At 44.9% G+C, this 17,567-nt stretch overlaps 1 protein-coding gene and 1 non-coding gene across 12 annotated transcripts in view; one reads left to right on the plus strand and one right to left on the minus strand.

The window, feature by feature from the left end:
• The window catches only part of Magi1 (membrane associated guanylate kinase, WW and PDZ domain containing 1), a 657,940-nt gene that overhangs the window by 544,707 nt on the left and 95,666 nt on the right, over positions 1-17,567 (minus strand). The window lies entirely within an intron of this gene.
• Positions 14,032-14,102, plus strand: Trnaa-agc (transfer RNA alanine (anticodon AGC)). Its single transcript has one exon. It is a non-coding gene; the product is annotated as a tRNA-Ala (tRNA).

Here is a 17,567-nt window from a genome sequence, read left to right on the forward strand (position 1 = left end):
CTGAGAAGTTCATGCAAATATGTGAGTCTGACTTATGTGTTCCAGTTTTCCCCAAATCAGGCTGATCACAGGATCCTTGCATCTCCCCCGATAAAACACGCGCTGTCTCTGCAGAGCTCAAGTCCTTCAGAGCTGACCTGGCTTATTCCAGTCCACGCCTGTGGCTCCCCACCTTGCTTCCTTTCACTGCCTCTCCAGCACTAGAGGAGATTTTATTTACTGTTTAAGCCATCAGACGGCAGAAGAAGGAGAATCAGATCCGGGGTGAAGGTGCCTTTATGCTTCCTATTCTCTTCTCCTGCACGGTCCTTGATGTGTTGCCCGGAATATAATCCCAAGGAAATAAAAGTCCTCTGAACAGGTGGAGGACTTTGTTTTGCTTTTGCATTTTTTTTTTTTTTTTAATGCTTAAGAAATTGGCTAAAAGGTCAAATGGAAATGACAATAAAGGGCACCTTGCCCAGCCAGGCTTGGTGTAAAAAAGCCCACTTTGACCCAACAGGGACTATTTAAACACCCCAAGGCCAGGGACAACAATTTCCAAAGCAGAGCTGGAAGAAAAACAATGGGAACTTTGTTCACTATACTAACACAACACAAATACTTTCTGTTTTACGTCCCCTGCAATAGGAAGCAACACTGCTTTAACCATGTAGGTGCCTGGCTCCCCGCAGAACACCCGCCTAGCACCTGAGTAGCCCGGGCTGTGATTCTCAACTCTGCCAAAGGAAACACGTTGGTTATATTGACAAACCTGAAGAAGACAGAATAAATCACCAGCATGCCAACAGCCACAACTGCTAGTCTTAACTCACTTAATCCTCACCACTACCCTGTGAGACACACAGAAGCATCCCCGGTCTGCAGATGAACAAACCGAGGTACCGAGCATTAAGCACCTTACCAAGACCACACAATTAATAAGACGGGGTGGATTTAAATCAAAAGCTGTGGCTCTCCACCCCTAACTACATGTACAAGTGATTATAATGAGATACTTTTTAAGTTTTAAAGTGCTATTATTTTAGAATCAGAGCTTTGCAAAAATTTCTTTGTACTATGTCACTACTCACGGGTATTCATTAATTCATTCATTCATTCATTCATTCATTCATATTCCACACAGGATTGAATCCTGGGGCACTTTGCCATTGAGCTACTTCCCAGTTCTTTTTTATTTTTTTTAGTTAGAGATAGGGAATTGCTGAGTTGCTTAGGGCCTCGCTAAGTTGCTGAGGCTGGCTTTGAACTCGTGATCCTCCTGCCTCAGCCTCCAGAGCTGCTGGGATTACAGATATGCACCACTACACCCAGCTCACCCTGAAGCTTTATTTAGAGGAATATTATCCTGCCTTCAGAAGCTGAAGAGCCACATCCGTCATCTGTCATGCTTGAAAACCACCTCTGCTATCTGTATTTCTTTAGTTGGACTTTTTTTTTTTTTTTTTTGGTACCAGAGATTGAACACAGAGGTGCTCAACCACTGAGCCACATCCCCAGCTCTATTTTATATTTTATTTAGAGACAGGGTCTCACTGAGTTGCTCAGGGCCTCCCTAAGTGGCTGAGGCTGGCTTTGAACTTGTGATCCTCCTGCCTCAGCCTCCTTGTTTTAGAACTTGCACAGATTACACTTGAAAAGAAATTCTATTTCATTGTTGGAAGCAAAATGGGTATCACCTGCTCATATCAGAAGGCAGCCCTAAAGGTGGATACAAAGCTAATGAAAACAGAATGTCCTTAATTTCTAACCCAAAACTGTCAACTGCAGAGGATCTGACACTGAGTATGTCCAGTGTTGATGTTTCTCTCCTGACGACGTAGACCCACCCGCAAGTGCTAAAAGATATGAAAGACTCGCTGCCACCCACATGACACTTCTCCCTGATGGAACCAGACCCACTGCAAAGGGACTGTCACTGTGGCGGTCCATGTTGTTTAACACTCCAAGTGTGGACTGCAGCCAATCACCTCCTGTGTCCCCACACTTTGGAAAACACTGCCTCACAGAGCACGAAGAACTAGGGACAGCCAGGGGTGGGAGCGCACGCCTGTCATCCCAGTAACTCAGGAGGCTGAGGCAGGAGGATCGAGAGTTCAAAGTCAGCCTCAGGGAAAGTGAGGCCCTAAGCAACTCAGTGAGACCCTGTCCTTAAATACAATACAAAAAAGGGCTGGGGATGTGGCTCAGTGGTTGAGCACCTCGGGGTTCAATTCCCTGCTGCCTAAAGAAAAAAAAAAAAAAAAAAGAACTAGGAATGCCCGTACATCAAGCTGCTCCTGTAGGTTTTTTTACGTAATGAGAAACCACAGAGGTAAATGTTACGTACCATCAAGGGTAAAGGATATGAGGAGGGAGACCTGGCGGGGCTGGGAGACGGTCCTGTGGGAAGGGACTTATGGTTCAAGTTGACCATAAGATCAGTACTGGCCAGGAGCATGACACGGGTCCAAGGAGAGAGTCGGGACCACTGGGCAGCAGTGGGACCCCCCCCCAAGGGAAGGAAGGAGATCCTGGCAGCAGCCAAGCAGGCCACGCCTGGTGCTTAGCAGGCCCAACTACCTCACCCAGCACCTCCTTTCCAGAAAAAGCAATTAGGAATCCGATCACCTGACTTCAAATCACATACGCAGTCCCCCATCCTCCGTCCGTTCTGCTTTCTTTCTTCTTTTTTTGGGGGGGTGCGGGAGGACACCAGGGATTGAACTTAGGGGCGCCTAACCACTGAACCACATCCCCAGCCCTTTTTTATATTTTATTTAGAGACAGGGTCTCCCTGAGTCATTCAGGGCCTCACTTTTGCTGAGGCTGGCTTTGAACCTGCGATCCTCCTGCCTCAGCCTCCTGAGTCGCTGGGATGACAGGCGTGCATTGCCGGGTCCAACCCATTCTGCTTTCTGTCTCATATTATGTCACGAGACTTCTCTGACATAAATTCCAGTTCATCTTTCTCCAAGAGGACCAGGATTTTGTGGGTTTGGTCGGTTGGTGCTGGAGATCCAACCCAGGGACTGTGGCGTGCCAGGCGAGGGCTCACCAGGAGCCGCAGCCCAGCCCACAGGGTTCTGCTCTGTGCTCTGCTTCTTCTTCTGTTCTTCACAGTGTTGTTCGTGGATGGACCCTCGTGCGTGAAACAGTAACTGACACGTTAAGAGAAGCTCAGTGAAATCCGATGAATTAATGGAACCTTTGGAAAGAATTACGGATGCTCACGACTGGCAAAGAGAATGCTGAGATGGAATGAAAGCAGCTTATTAAACATTTATCATTATTTATATTTTATACTGACTACATGAACCTCAAATGGACAATTTATTTTATTTTTATGCTCTTTTGAGTTCTACATGACAGTAGAGTGCATTCTGACACATCCTACATACATGGAGTGTGGCTTCCCATTCGTGTGGTTGGACATGGTGTGGAGTTTCACTGGTCGTGTGTTCATATAGGAACACAGGAAAGTGACGTCCCCTTCATTCCACTGTCTTTCCCATTCCCCTCCCTTCCCTTCAGTCCCCTTTGTCTCATCCAATGAACTTCTATTCTCCCCAACCCTTCCCCCCAGAATGGCTATTTATAAGCGATTCCACTTTTAAGTGTTTTGGATAACTTCAGTTTTCTCAGTGACATCCAAAGAGATTGAGAATCCAAGCACCCGGGAATGGAAATCAAATATTAAAATTGGAAGAGTAAACAGCATTTATTTCTGTGCTACCGTGGTGATGCAGTAACACAATGTGTGTAAAAGAACTTTTAAAATTTCTGACCAGAAGGAAGGTCCCCATGATCACCGATCGGCCGTGATGGTTTATGGTGCATGAAACTCACCGGGGCAGAAGCTGGCTCACAATGATCCCAGGGAGCCAGCTGTGTGCAACTCTGACTCAGTTCAGGAACTTTCCGTGGGTTACCTGACACGGGCCATGGTAGTGACATTTAAACAATGCAAATGCCCAGCACTACCAGTGGTGTTCTCTGCCCAGAGCTGGCTGTTAACCAGTAACCAGCATAGCACGGGCTATACTTGAGGACAGAATTCTAGGCGACCACACAAGAATGAACTCACAGACATATCTTTTTTTTTTTTTTTTGGTACCGGAGATTGAACTCAGGGGCGCTTAACCACTGAGCCACATCCACAGCCCTTTTTATATTTTATTTAGAGACAGGGTCTCACTGAGTTGCTTAGGGCCTCGCTAAGTTGCTGAGGCTGGCTTTGGACTCTCAATCCTCCTGTCTCAGCCTCCCCAGCCACTGGGATGACAGGCGTGCGCACTGCGCCAGGTCCTCATAGGCATTTCTGACTGAACCTGCGGCACTGTTAAGCAGAAGCCAGACAGGTCATCTGTCAGGAGCACCCAGAGGAAATCATGCCCTGCGTCCCTAGTGGATTCACCTGGGAGCAGGACAGGAATATCAACTGTCCACATCTCCTCCCTTCTAAGGCTGCTCCAGTGGCAATTACCAGGCTGCTGTCCTTGGATTCAACTGCTTCTTTCCACCTAAAGATTCTAAAATTCTATAATACATGTCCAGCTGCATGAAGTCTAATTTGCAAGGTACTAACCACTAAAGAAAATGGTTAGTGTCTTTTTTAAATATGAAAGGTGTAGCTTCTCTTTTCAGAACCAACATTTTCAAAGAAAACACACACACGCACACACACACACACACACACACACACAATGGAAGCAGTTATGTAAGAAAAGCCACACCTTGTAATGTGCCTGTTATTTCAGTCTCTAAGCAAAATCAAGACATCTCTTCTGTCTTTAAGAAGAATCCTGGAAATGAATGAAGCAGTTTAATTAAAGATGCAATTAGCAGGAGCTTTCTGAAATACAAAGCTAAGGTGTGGGTAGGGCCTAAGAGAGGTCCTGAATGCATTTCTGTCAATGAAAGAGACCAGGAACAATGCACCTCGTCAGAGCATCCTCCTCCAACCTATCCTTACGTTTCATTCATGTTTTTTCTTCAACTTAACTTAAAATTCAATTCACACACCAACCTCTCTCACAGCCATTGCACAGACAGAGAGAAAAGATGAAGTCAAAAGGTTTTTATAAACCACGCACAGTGACACACACCTGCAATACTAGCAGCTGGGGAGGCTGAGGCAGGAGGATGGTGAGTTCAAAGCCAGCCTCAGCAACTTAGCGAGGCCCTAAGCAACTCAGTGAGACCCTGTCTCTAAATAAAATATAAAAAGGGCTGAGGATGTGGCTCAGTGGTTGAGTGCCCCTGAGTTCAATCCCCGATACCCCAAAAAATAAATAAAATAAAATAAATAAATAAAAAATAATAAAAAGGGCTGGGGATGTGGCTCAGTGATAAACTGTCCCTGGGTATAATACCCGGTACCAGATTCAATACAATCCACCTAACATGTTGTATAATTCTACTTCATGTAATTTGAGACCCTTCATGTGGCAAGAGCCATACAAGTTTACAACAAATCCCCACAAACCCCAAACAAAGTCCACAGGATAAATCCAACCAAGGTGAAAATTCAGGACAAGAAGCTGAGCAACACCTGAGAGCTACTGAATGGAACACAGGCTGGGGCAGAAATTCTGGTTCTGGTTTCACAGCCAGGCATAGCAGTGCACGCCTGTAATCCAGGACTCGGGAGGCTGAGGCAAGAGGATTGCCTGTTCAAAGCCAGCCTCAGCCACTTAGCGAGGCCCTAAGCAACTCAGTGAGACCCTGTCTTAAAATATAAAATAAAAAGGGCTGGGGATGTGGCTCAGTGGTTAAGCACCCCTGGGTTCAATCCAGAGTATCAAACTCAACTAAAATAAAATACCCCCATCTTTCCTGGAATACCATCACTTTTAAAAACATGCTGAGAACCCTTTATCTGAAATGCTTGGAACTAGACACAAAAGGAGACATCCAAGGGACAGGGCCCAAGTCCAAACATGAAATTCACTTACGTTTTAGATACATATGGTCTGAAGCTTACTTCATATAACATTTTTAATAATTTTTGTGTGTACAACGAAGTTTCAGGGTATGGAATTTTCCAGACACAGCATCTCGTCCGTGCTTACACAGGTTCGGATTGGGGAGCATTTTGGATTTTTGAACTAAGGAGGCTCGTCTTGCACTTCCATGAAATGTGAAGTTGTCAGACATGTCAGAAGATGGACCACAGAGAGGAGGAGGTGAGCATGGAAGTGCTGAAGAACAGAAAGACACCTTACTAAAATTCCTTTTGGAGAGCACGAGGGGTTGCAAACACTCCACTGTTTCCTGTCTCAGTGAACTAAGGCTCAACTGCAGGCTTCTCACTGGATGTGTGCTCCTTTTTCTCTTTCACTTGGCTTATGCGCATGCTGAGAAGGCTCTGCTGGAGAACTGAGGATTCCAGAATATTCAAGTTACATCATCACATCATCTGAGAAGGAAAATGTTTCAGACATGGTGACCTCAAATGGCATGAGGGAAGTGCCCCAAATCCCAAGATAGGGCTTGAGTTTAGGATATTTTTCATACTTTGGTTGCTTGGGTCAGAGTGTCCCCCAAAAGGCCCTTGTGTTAAAGACTTAGTTCCTGGCTCTGGTGCTTTGGGGAGGTGGAAGAAACTTCAGAAGGTAGAGCTTCGCTGAAGAAAAAGTCCCTGGGTGTGTGCCCCTGAAGGGGACATTGGGGCTGCAGTCCCCTCCTCTCTCTTTGCTACCTAACCACCATATGGGGAACAGCTCTGCTCCACCCAGTACTCCACCGTGATGTTCTACTGGTCCAAGGCAACCATGGGCTGAGACCATGAGACTGTAAGCCAAAATAAATCCTTCTTCCTTTTAAGTTGTTTATCTCAGGTATTTTGTCACAGTAGCACACACACTCCATTTCCAAGTACATATTTACTAGTGATGATTTGGACTAGCGAGGAACACTGCTTTTCATTACAGATAAGTACTTCATCAATAGTCTTTAATTCTAGCTCTTAAGATACTTAATAAATTTTTACCCCTAAATGCTAAAAGTTCTGGTGATAACAGATATAAAACGGAATCAAAAGAGAAATGAGGGAAGAAAGGAAAATTAGCTTCAGAATTTTATCATCTATTGCTGCTTAATGGAACAAGAGGTTGAGAATTTGCTGCCTCATAAAGATTGGATAACACATCATTTTCCTAAAATTGAATTTTATTTTATTTTATTATTATTATTTTTTTTTGTGGTGCTGGGCATTGAACCCAGGGCCTTGTGTGCCTGCAAGGCAAGCACTCTACCAACCGAGTTGTATCCCCAGCTCCCAAAATTGAGTTTCTTAAAACTCTCTCCTATTATAGCAGAGATCTCTGAGGTGTCACTCTGTCCCACAGATTCCTACTTTGGAAACAGCTCTCCCCCTTTCAGCATTCCTATTACAATTTTCAAAATGTGCTTCTGGCAGCCCTAGAGTCCCGCCCCCTGGCGAGAACTGATTGGCTGTTAGGAATGGCTATCTGACAAGCTGCACCAATCAAATGTTGTCTTCTGAGAAACCAAAACACAAAACCTCTACTGTGAAAAAAGCTGTCTTGTAGTAAATTAGGGAGCTATGGGACTCCCTAAGGGATTAATTCCTCTTTTAGGCAGAAAATCAGAGGCTACCTGGAGAGAGAGACATTCAGGAATAAGAGATCTTACAGTTTTCTAGTCAGTTCTGGCCCCTTCTGGAGAACACACTCCTGGGTTTTTTTTGTTTTGATTTTTTTTGTTTTGTTTTCTTGGTACCAAGGGGTTTTCTGAACATAGGGGCACTTAACCACTGAGCCACATCCCTGGCCCTTTTTATTTATTTATTTTTATTTTATTTTATTTTTTGAGACAGGGCCTAAGTTGCTGAAGCTGGCTTTGAACTTGTGATCCTCCTGCCTCAGCCTCCCCAGCTGCTGGGACTTCAGGTGTGAAGCTAAAGTCTGAAGGCAAAAGAAAAGTTAGCTAGAAAACAGACAAGAAAGAATATTCCAGCTGGAGAGAAACGTGTGTTTTCAGGCCCAAGGCTAGAAAACAAGGAGTTTAAGGAAATGAAAGAAGCTTAGCAATTAGAATATAAAATCCAAGGGAGCACGTACAAAGGGATAGTTTGGCAGATTAATTCTCTGAAACAAGCCCCACCAAGAAAGGGGTCTAGTCTTCCCTCACCCTTGAATTCTGGCTCTAAGTCCTGGAGGGCATTAAGGGGATACCCTGTAGGCCTCCAGGGGCCTCACCATGACCCTCTCCAGTCTTTGGCTGGTTTGGTTGCTCTGGGCTGCCTGGTCTGGTTTTGAAAAGTCAAGGTCTTGCTACCTTGCCCAGGCTGGTCCCCAACTTCTGGGCTCAGGTGTCCCTTTTTCCTCAGCCTCCTGGGTAGCTGGGACTACAGGTGAGGACCACCATACCTAGCTCACTCCCTGAATGTCCCCTAAAACCACCAAAGAAATGAAGCCAGTCCAGCCCACAGGAAGAAAAGCAAACACACAGGAGAGAAACTATGTGTTCCAGAGGACAGCAGAGACCACCGCACACTTGGCAAGACCACCTTGGAACTTCCAGCTCAGCCCTCATCCAATCAAACCAAGCAGATGGGCAAACCCCAGGGGAAACCAGCCCAAGAATCATCTGGCCACCCAACCCATAAAGTCAGAAGAATTAACTTTTTTTTGGTACCCAGGATTGAACCTAGGGCTGCTTAACCACTGAGCCACATCCCAGCCCTTTTTATATTTTATTTAGAGACAGGGTCTCACTGAGTTGCTTAGGGCCTTGCTAAGTTGCTGAGGCTGGCTTTGAACTCGAGATCCTCCTGCCTCAGCCTCCTGAGCTGCTGGGATTACAGGCATGTGCCACCAAGCCCGGCACACCTTTGCTTTTTTATAGCCACTGAGTTTTGTGGGGTTTGTTAGGCAGCAAATGGAATCAGTCTGATCAAGTGGGAGCAGGTTGGGGACTATGCCTTCATTCTGAATCAGTGGAGAACCAGAGAAGGGTTTGGAGAACAGGGCAACATAATCCACCAGTATACACTCGGTGGCGCAGGCCAACAAACTCTCTGAGGCACCGGAAATATGAACATGGTGGTGGGAGGAAGGAGATGGATTGCAAAGTACAAAACAATGGCAGAATCAGAATTCCGTAAATGTTTCTCTAGTTTTCTGAAATCCACAGCAGGGGAGCCTCAAATCAATTCTTACACAGGTACACACAGCATGTTTCAGGTGGAAGGTGGGTATGTGTTAGCATACACGGTGAGTCATAGAAGTACTTTGTACCTTTCCTGTCAGTAAATGGCAACGATGGCCTGGGTGCACACCTCTAATCCCAGCAACTCAGGAGGCCAAGGCAGGAGGATTGCAAGTTCGAGGCCAGCCTCAGCAACTTGTTGAGGCCCTGAGCAACTTAGGTGGACCCTGTTTCAGCATAAAAATAAAAGGGGCTGTGGTTGCGGCTCAGTGGCAGAGTGCCTCTGGGTTCAAGTCCCAGTACCGCCAAAACAAAAAAAAAATTGGGTAAATAAATGTCAAAGATGAGAAAGAGATTCAAATACAGAAAATTCAGCAAAATTTGGGTCAAATATATATATGATATACATGATACATATAAAACAATATATATTTATCTCTACTGAATTTTATCCATATATCTATACCTACTTAACTTTTTTCTATAGACAGTATCACTCTTCCAGCTAATAGGCAAACTTGTCTAGCTTCCCCAAAAGCAGAGAGCACACCAGGATGACTCTAGCAGAGAGGAACTCATGGGGACAGACACTCCAAATTCTGACAAGTTACTACCAATCAAGATTTCGGAGCTCTGTCCAAAGAACAGCAGCCTGACCAACGCCTTAAAGCCGGTACAACCTCTGCAGACTCCGGGGGCCCTTCCCTGTCCCCTCTCCCTTACCCTTTGGCTTCAGATTCGAGGCCTGTGGCTTTGTCTGGTCTGAGCGGTGGTGCTCAGTGTTCAGCTAAGGAAACCCTCTGACTCCCAGCTGGCTCTCCAGGAAATGGTTTAAAAGTCAGCTCTTTCCTGGAGGTGGCCAGCCTGCCCGCAGGGAGAGGAGGCGGCCTCTGCTGGGGCTGGCAGCACTTCCCAGGCCAGTCTGCGGCTGATGGGGAGACCACAGGCCGCAGGCGACCTCTGCAGCAGGAGGCCCGGGCGGTGTGCGTTTCCGGTATGGCCTGCTTTGGATAAGCACACCACAGCTTGCTGGGCCTCACCTGCCAAACAGAATTTTTAAACCACGTTTTAATTTAATTTTTACACCCCCTGTGATTAACTTCTGACAGACAGTAGAGCCACTGCAGAGAATGATATATGATACAAAGCAAGGGGAAGAGATAATGAAATTATATCAAAATTAGGTAAGACTTTACCTAAGGGACATTGTTGTGTCAGATGATTGCTTTAGCCCAAAAGAGTTATAAACAGATGAACCAGGTTATCATTCAATTTATGGGAAAACAAACCACGACAATGCCTGATATTACTTATATTTTTAAAAATTTACTTTTTTTTTTTTTTTTTAAGAGTCAAAATACTATGGAGAGGGGCTGGGGTTGTGGCTCAGTGGTAGAGCGTTTGCCTAGCATGTGTGAGACACTGGGTTCGCTCCTCAGCACCACATAAAAATAAAATAAATAAAGGTACTGCATCCATCTACAACTAAAACTACTTATAATAATAATAATGACAATATACTACTCTCTTAATGAATAAAATTTAACTAGATATCTTGAATTTAAGAAGTATGTTTGGCAAAATGATTATTCTTCCTATCAAGTTCAAAGACAAACTTTAAGCTACAAGAATTTTCTTCAATTCACAGGAGAGGGGTGGATAAGATGACCAACCTCTAAAAGTGTCTTCAGTCCCAAAATGACATTGTTTAGTAACATGGATGCCTGTCATCCCAGCGGCTTTGGAGGCTGAGGCAGGAGGATCGTGAGTTCAAAGCCAGTCTCAGCAACTTGGCAGACCCTAAGCAGCTCAGTGAGATCCTGTCTCTAAATAAAATATAAAAAGTGCTGGGGATGTGGTTCAGTGGTTAAGGACCCCTGAATCCAATCCTGGGTACCAAAAAAAAAAAAAAAAAAAAAAAAAATTTTTTTTTAAAAGATGACATTGTTCAAATGACAATCCACACACCAGTCATGTGTGTGACTTGATACTTTTTCTGCATGAAGATGGGATGATTCCAAGTCAAAAGAATATGTAGTGTGTCAAGCAGGCACCTCTCTGAATGTAGACCTCCTGTGATAAACACAGGTGGGCCATCCTAACCACCAGAAGCCTAAAGATGGATTTGTTCCTTGGTGTGACAATGACATAAGACCTATTGATGGTTTTCTTGAGACTCATTAAACATTTCCTGGAATGAGACTGTATCACCCAAACGGTCTCACTGTGACAGGCTGGCAGGACACAAGGGGAAAACGGTCCTCAGAGTCAAAAGAACAAGGTGTCTGCGGCTGCCTGCGCAGCAAAGGCCCTGCAAAGGGCACTGTGCGTTATTTTCGTGAGGATGCGAGTCCTGTAGGGAAACAGCAGGAACTGGCTCCTGAGGTCATATCCTGTCCTGCTTAACTCATTACATTTAGGAGACCCTACACCACCCGGCAAGCACCAGCACGTCTGTGTCTTTTGAGATCCTTTCAAAGCCATTTTGATCACACAGCTAAAGAGAAAACCTTTAACATCCACCACACACTCAATGAGCTACTCAGAGCATCAAAGAAGCACACTCTTTGGCATTACTGTGGTTCCATATGAAGACTCTTTTTGTTTACTTGTCTTTTTTTTTTTTTTGCGGTGCTGGGGATCGAACCCAGGGCTTTGGGCTTGTAAGGCAAGCACTCTACCGACTGAGCTATCTCCCAAGCCCGTCTTTTTTTTTTTTTTTTTTTTTTTTTTAATGATACAATGTGGGCTTTTTAAATGCAAAACCTTTACTTGATTGATTGATTGATTGATATTTTATGTGGTGCTGAGGATCAAATCCAGTGCCTCACACATACTAAGCAAGAGCTCTACCACTGAGCTACAACCCCAACCCTATTTTACTGAACTTCTTAAAATTGTCTTTTCTAGTCGGGCACAGTGGCACCCACCTGTCATCCCAGTGGCTCAGGAGGCTGAGGCAGGAGGATCGAGAGTTCAAAGCCAGCCTCAGCAACTTAGCGAGGCCCTAAGCAACTCAGTGAGACCCTGTCTCAAAATAAAAAATAAAAAGGGCTGGGGATGTGGCTCAGTGGTTAAGCACTCCAGGATTCAATTCCAGGTACCAATAAATAAATAAATAGATAGATAGGCAGATCAAATTGTCTTTTAAGATGCTTCCCAAGTTTTTACATTTCCATCACTATGAACAGTAGGAGGACCAATCAATGTAGCCCTATGTCTAATGATTAAAAAAAAAATACAAACTACATTTTACGAACATGATCGTTATTTCATATTTCTTTCACAGTGAGGGGGGTTAAAACAACAGGATTAACCCAGTGCTAATTCTGGGCAAATCAGAAACAGTCCAACGTAGATGACTGCACTTGATCCTGAATTACTCAGACACAGACTGAATAATGTAAAACATCCCCAAGAAACATCGTTAAATGGCCTGAAAGTTCAGAGGAAAGATTTCAACGGCGAATGTTGAATTACAGGCCCATCAACATCATGAAGCAGGAGCGACACAGCCCCCACCCCCAGCTTCAGACAGCCCCTGGGGTTCCCTGGAATGTGTCATCTCCTGGATCCTAGAACGGGCCATCTGCAACTCAAGACGGACAGGAATGCAAAGGGAGAGTGATTCGGGGAATTAAAACCCACAAGCAGTCTTGGTACTGAGAAGCCTGGGTATAGCAGGGGCTGGAGGCAAAGGTGCCATTTTTCACATTCACTAAGTAGACTGTGGCCAGCTGATGACTGGGTGTTCCTCGTCTACTAAGCCCTCTGCTCATGTTTTAGTCCATGGAGATCAACGAGAAATAAAAAGAGAAAGAAAAATCTCAAATGACCCAAATGAAAACCCCAAATCAAAGATGCTGAAATGCCAGTGTGGCAGAGGCTGAAGAGTTTTCTAGTGACTGTCTCGTCTTCCTCTGTGTCCCCTGGTAACAGAATATGATGTCTTTTTTGGGGGGTCGGGGAGAGGCAGTACCAGTACCACCCCAGGGTGCTTAACCGCTGAGCCACACCCTCAGCCCTTTTTATATTTTATTTAGAGACAGGGTCTCACTGAGTTGCTCAGGGCCTCGACGCTGAGTTGCTGAGGCTGGATTTGAACTGGCGATCCTCCTGCCTCAGCCTCCAGAACCGGTGGGATGACAGGCATGCATTACCGTGCCCGGCTTGGAACTGGGATTTCAACCTGGCTTGATGTCATTTTCAGTGATGTGCTGGGAGCCTGGTGAGGGGTCATCAGGAATGGACAGGTTTACAGGACCAGAGCGATGCTCAGAAGGGGGCGGTCGAAACCCCGCTTCCTATTCCAAACGAAGCACAGCTCACAGCTCCCCAGCACAGAATCTCAGGTAGATCCTCCTAAGCAGGCTCTCCCAACCCTGGTGCTACAGACAGGCTGGGAACTGCTGTGGGGAACTGTCCTGTGCACGATGGAATGTTTAAGGCACGCCCCTGGCCTCCCGCTCTGGGTGCCAGGAGCACCCTTCCCATTGAGATGACCAAATGCATTCCGGACCCAGACATTGCCGCCCACCTCCAAAGTACTGCTGCGTCACTGAAAGGACATTCCCAAAGTCAGGCACCGGGGCGCACACCTGTAATCCCAGTGGCTCAGGAGGCTGAGGCAGGAGGATCGCCAGTTCGAAGCCAACCTCAGCAACTCAGTGAGGCCCTAAGCAACTCAGTTAAATAAAATACCAAAAAAGGGCTGGGGATGTGGTTCAGTGGTTGAGAGCCCCCGAGTTCAATCCCTGGTACCAAAAAATAAGTAAAAATTTAAAAAAGACACCCCCAACTCTGAAGCTCTGGGGTTGGGCTTCTCTCATACATGAAAAATACACCCTCTGCAAAACTTTTTAAATGCTGGCTGGGGTGTAGCTCAGTGGTAGAGCATGTGCTTAGCATGCACAAGGTCCTGGGTTCAATCCCCAGCAGAAGGGACGGGGAGGAAAGGGGGAAAAAGTACTTCCCAATGGCTCTGAGGCATCAGAGGAAGAGTAGGAACTCTCCTGGATCTTGCCACTTTTCCTTCTTTGCCTGCTGTGAATAGGGCTGGGGATGTGGCTCAGGGGTTAAGCACCCCTGGGTTCAATCCCTGGTTTAAAAAAAAAAAAATCCAAAACCATCTTACAGGGCTGGGGTTGTAGCTCAGTGGTAGAGCACTTGCCTAGCATGTGTGAGGCACCGGGGTCGGTCCTCAGCACCACATAGAGAAAAATAAATAAAATCAAGGTCCATCAACAACTAAAAAATATTAAAAAAAAAAAAAAAAAAAACCTCAAGGTGACTGAATGGACATCCCATGCCACGGCCAAATCTGAAAAGCTCTGGAGAACTGTCATCTTTTAATAACCCAGCAACAGAAAACTGATCATCCTGGGCTTTGAATATCATATCTTTGGACCCCTCCCCAGCACCACTTTTGTGAGGCTAGAAAAATACTTGGCATGATCCCAATTCCAACCTAAGCTGGTCAGCCTCTCTCTTTATGATCATCGTTAAATATGAGCTCAGAGTTCTATATAGGAGAGAAATGATTACTGTCACCTCAAGGTAATTAATGTAATCCGGAATTCAAGCAAGAGTCTCACTTTGCCCATCCACAGAACAGGGTCCACCAGGGCACCTACGATCAAAAGGACTGGGAGGAAGAGCCAGTTCTGTTTGGTAGATCAGTATTTGCACAATGCTCACAAAGCTGCTAGTGCACCCTGAGAAGTAGGTAAGGACTTGTGAAGCAAATGCAGTTCATGTAGCTCAGTGGCAAAGCACTTGCCCAGCATGAAAGAGGCCCTAGTTCCATCCCCGGCACTGAAAGAAAAAAAATTTTTAAAAAGTGTTGCTATATGAAGTATAAATTATAATGTTTATGCTTGCATTCTTCATGTAAAAAAGCTTCTTCATGTGAAATAGGCTGTATTTTGGCTCTGTTCTGTGTGTGTGTGTGTGTGTGTGTGTGTGTGTGTGTATAAGGAGCTATAAAAAAAGTCTTATGAGCCGGGCGTGGTGGAGCATGCCTGTAACCCCAGCAGCTCGGGAGGCTGAGGCCGGAGGATCGTGAGTTCAAAGCCAGCCTCAGCAACTTAGCGAGGGCCTAAGCAACTCAGTGAGACCCTGTCTCTAAATTTAAAATGAAAATAAAAAGGAGCGTGGGACATGACTCAGTGGTTAAGCACCCCTAGTTTCAATCCCTGGTACCAAAAATAAATAAATAAATAAAGGTCTTACAAAATGTTTCTTTCCGTCTCTGAACTCTGTACCCCTCCAAATACACACCTTGGAAGAAAGTAATGGCAGGAGTCAGGGGCCTGGTTACGTATACACAGATGAAGACTCTGGATTTCACTACTGACAGTCATGAATCTTGCCCTACAATTTGGAAAAGAAGGCTTGAGAAAAGTATTCTCCAGAATATTCCTTAGAAAAGTAATACTAAAGAAAAGATCTCATGACCAAACAAATTGGTAAAACACTTTATTATTGCGTACTTCAATGACAGTACAAGTCTTGGGAAATTATGCAATTACAAAACCTATTAATTTTATAGAACTTTCAAAAAAGTCAAAACTAGCAGGTTGTGGTAGTCCCAGAAGCTCCGGAGGCTGAGGTAGATGGATCTTGAGTTCAAAGCCAGTCTCAGCAAAAGCAAGGTACTAAGCAACTCAGCCAGACCCTGTCTCTAAATAAAATACGAAACAATAGGGCTGCTCCAGTATCTCTGAGTTCAATCCTGGTACAAACAAACAAACAAACAACAACAAAAAAAGTCCAAACTTATTTGTGGATGGGACATTTTATTTCCTCCACTGTAAGAGATGAGTATTGCATAGCTTAAGAACCAGGTACTAATTTTTATCCCTCAAATGAAGGAAAACTGAGTCCCAGCAAGATTCCGTCACCTTGATTCAGTCTAAAAGTGCTTAATCCTGGTTCAACTCCATTAAGCAGTTGTACGATTTCCTAGTGAAATTTAAAGAAAAGTGACCCTCAATTGTTTCCACCTTTAAAAAAAAAAAATGTACTTGTTAAATAACATAGCTGAGATGGCAAGTGTTATATAAATGCTAATAGCTTTCCAAAGTCATGAAAGGAGCCCTTTGGATATTATATCTTCCCCTTGCAAGAGACTCTAGTTCTAGAAAGAGCTCCCAGTTCACCAAGGAAATAGCTAAGGGAAAAATAAAAATAAAAGGCTACATGCTTAATTTACTAACTCTTTGCAGCATTACCAATTAAGGGAAAATAGGGGAGGGGAGAAATCCCATAATGGGAAATGATTAGGTAATAAAAGTGCCAGTTTTGCTGAAGAGCAATGAAACAGAGCAGCTAGGTAAATAATCTCCATACAAAATACTGGCCTTCATTCATTCATTCATTCATTCATTCATTCGAGGATACGTGTTATACAATATTGCTGGGGCGGGGACGTGGAATGCAGAATAGGCATTAAACTCTTCCCATGTTCCAACATATATAAAAAGCAACAAGGAAATAATAAGAGGATTAGAGTGTTGTTAGGACAAAAGTACTTAGGACTGAGGACACCGAGGGATCTGGTAGAGAAGCCCATTTTAAAATTCAGATTCTCCCACCTGCCTGCCAGGCATTCAGACTCTGAAGGCCTAGGATGTGCCCCAGAATCTGCATTTCTCATGACCCCCCCAGGAGAATATGAGGTTCCTGATCTGTGAACCACAGAATCTTCCCAGGAAAATGTGCTAGGTGCCTGGAATCTGCCTAGCCCTGCCATAGGAGCTAGAGACAAGACAATAAATAAGCCAAAATTGAGAGTGGCTTAGTAAACATTACAGTGCTAATGAGTCTTTAAATTCCTAATATTAAAATAGCATTTCTCAAATAAAATATTGGGGTGGGGGGGATACTGGTAATCAAACCCAGAGGTACTTTACCATGGAGCCACGTTCCCCGTCTTTTTTTTTCCTTTTGAGACAGAGTCTTACTAAGTTGCTGAAAGTCTCCCGAAGTTGCTGAGGTTGGCCTCCAACTTGCGATTCTCCTGCCTCAGCCTCCTGAGTTGCTGGGATTACAGGCCTGCACAACCACACTTGGCTTAAAATAAATTTTTTTTAAAAATAGGATCAAAATTTCCCTGCTTACACATGCTCATTTTCTTTCTTTCTTTTTTCCTTCCCCCCCCCCTTCCTCCCTCCCCACCCCCCTCTCTCTAACATAAAAGGAAAAGAAAAATGCCTGTGACAGCTCTCTGGGCCCGACCCTAAGGTCAGCCACCAGGGACACTGACTGGGGTGGGAGGGGGAATCAGCATGGAGAGGGCCAGAATGAGACCCTAGCATTTCCTGCCGGGTCCTGCCTACTCACCCCTGCCCTCCCAGGTGTTAAGGGCACTGACAAGAAATCAGAAAGGGAGGTGACAGAGAAAGAACAAA

This window comes from Sciurus carolinensis, chromosome 17, assembly GCF_902686445.1.
Source record: "Sciurus carolinensis chromosome 17, mSciCar1.2, whole genome shotgun sequence".
NCBI lineage: Eukaryota > Metazoa > Chordata > Mammalia > Rodentia > Sciuridae > Sciurus > Sciurus carolinensis.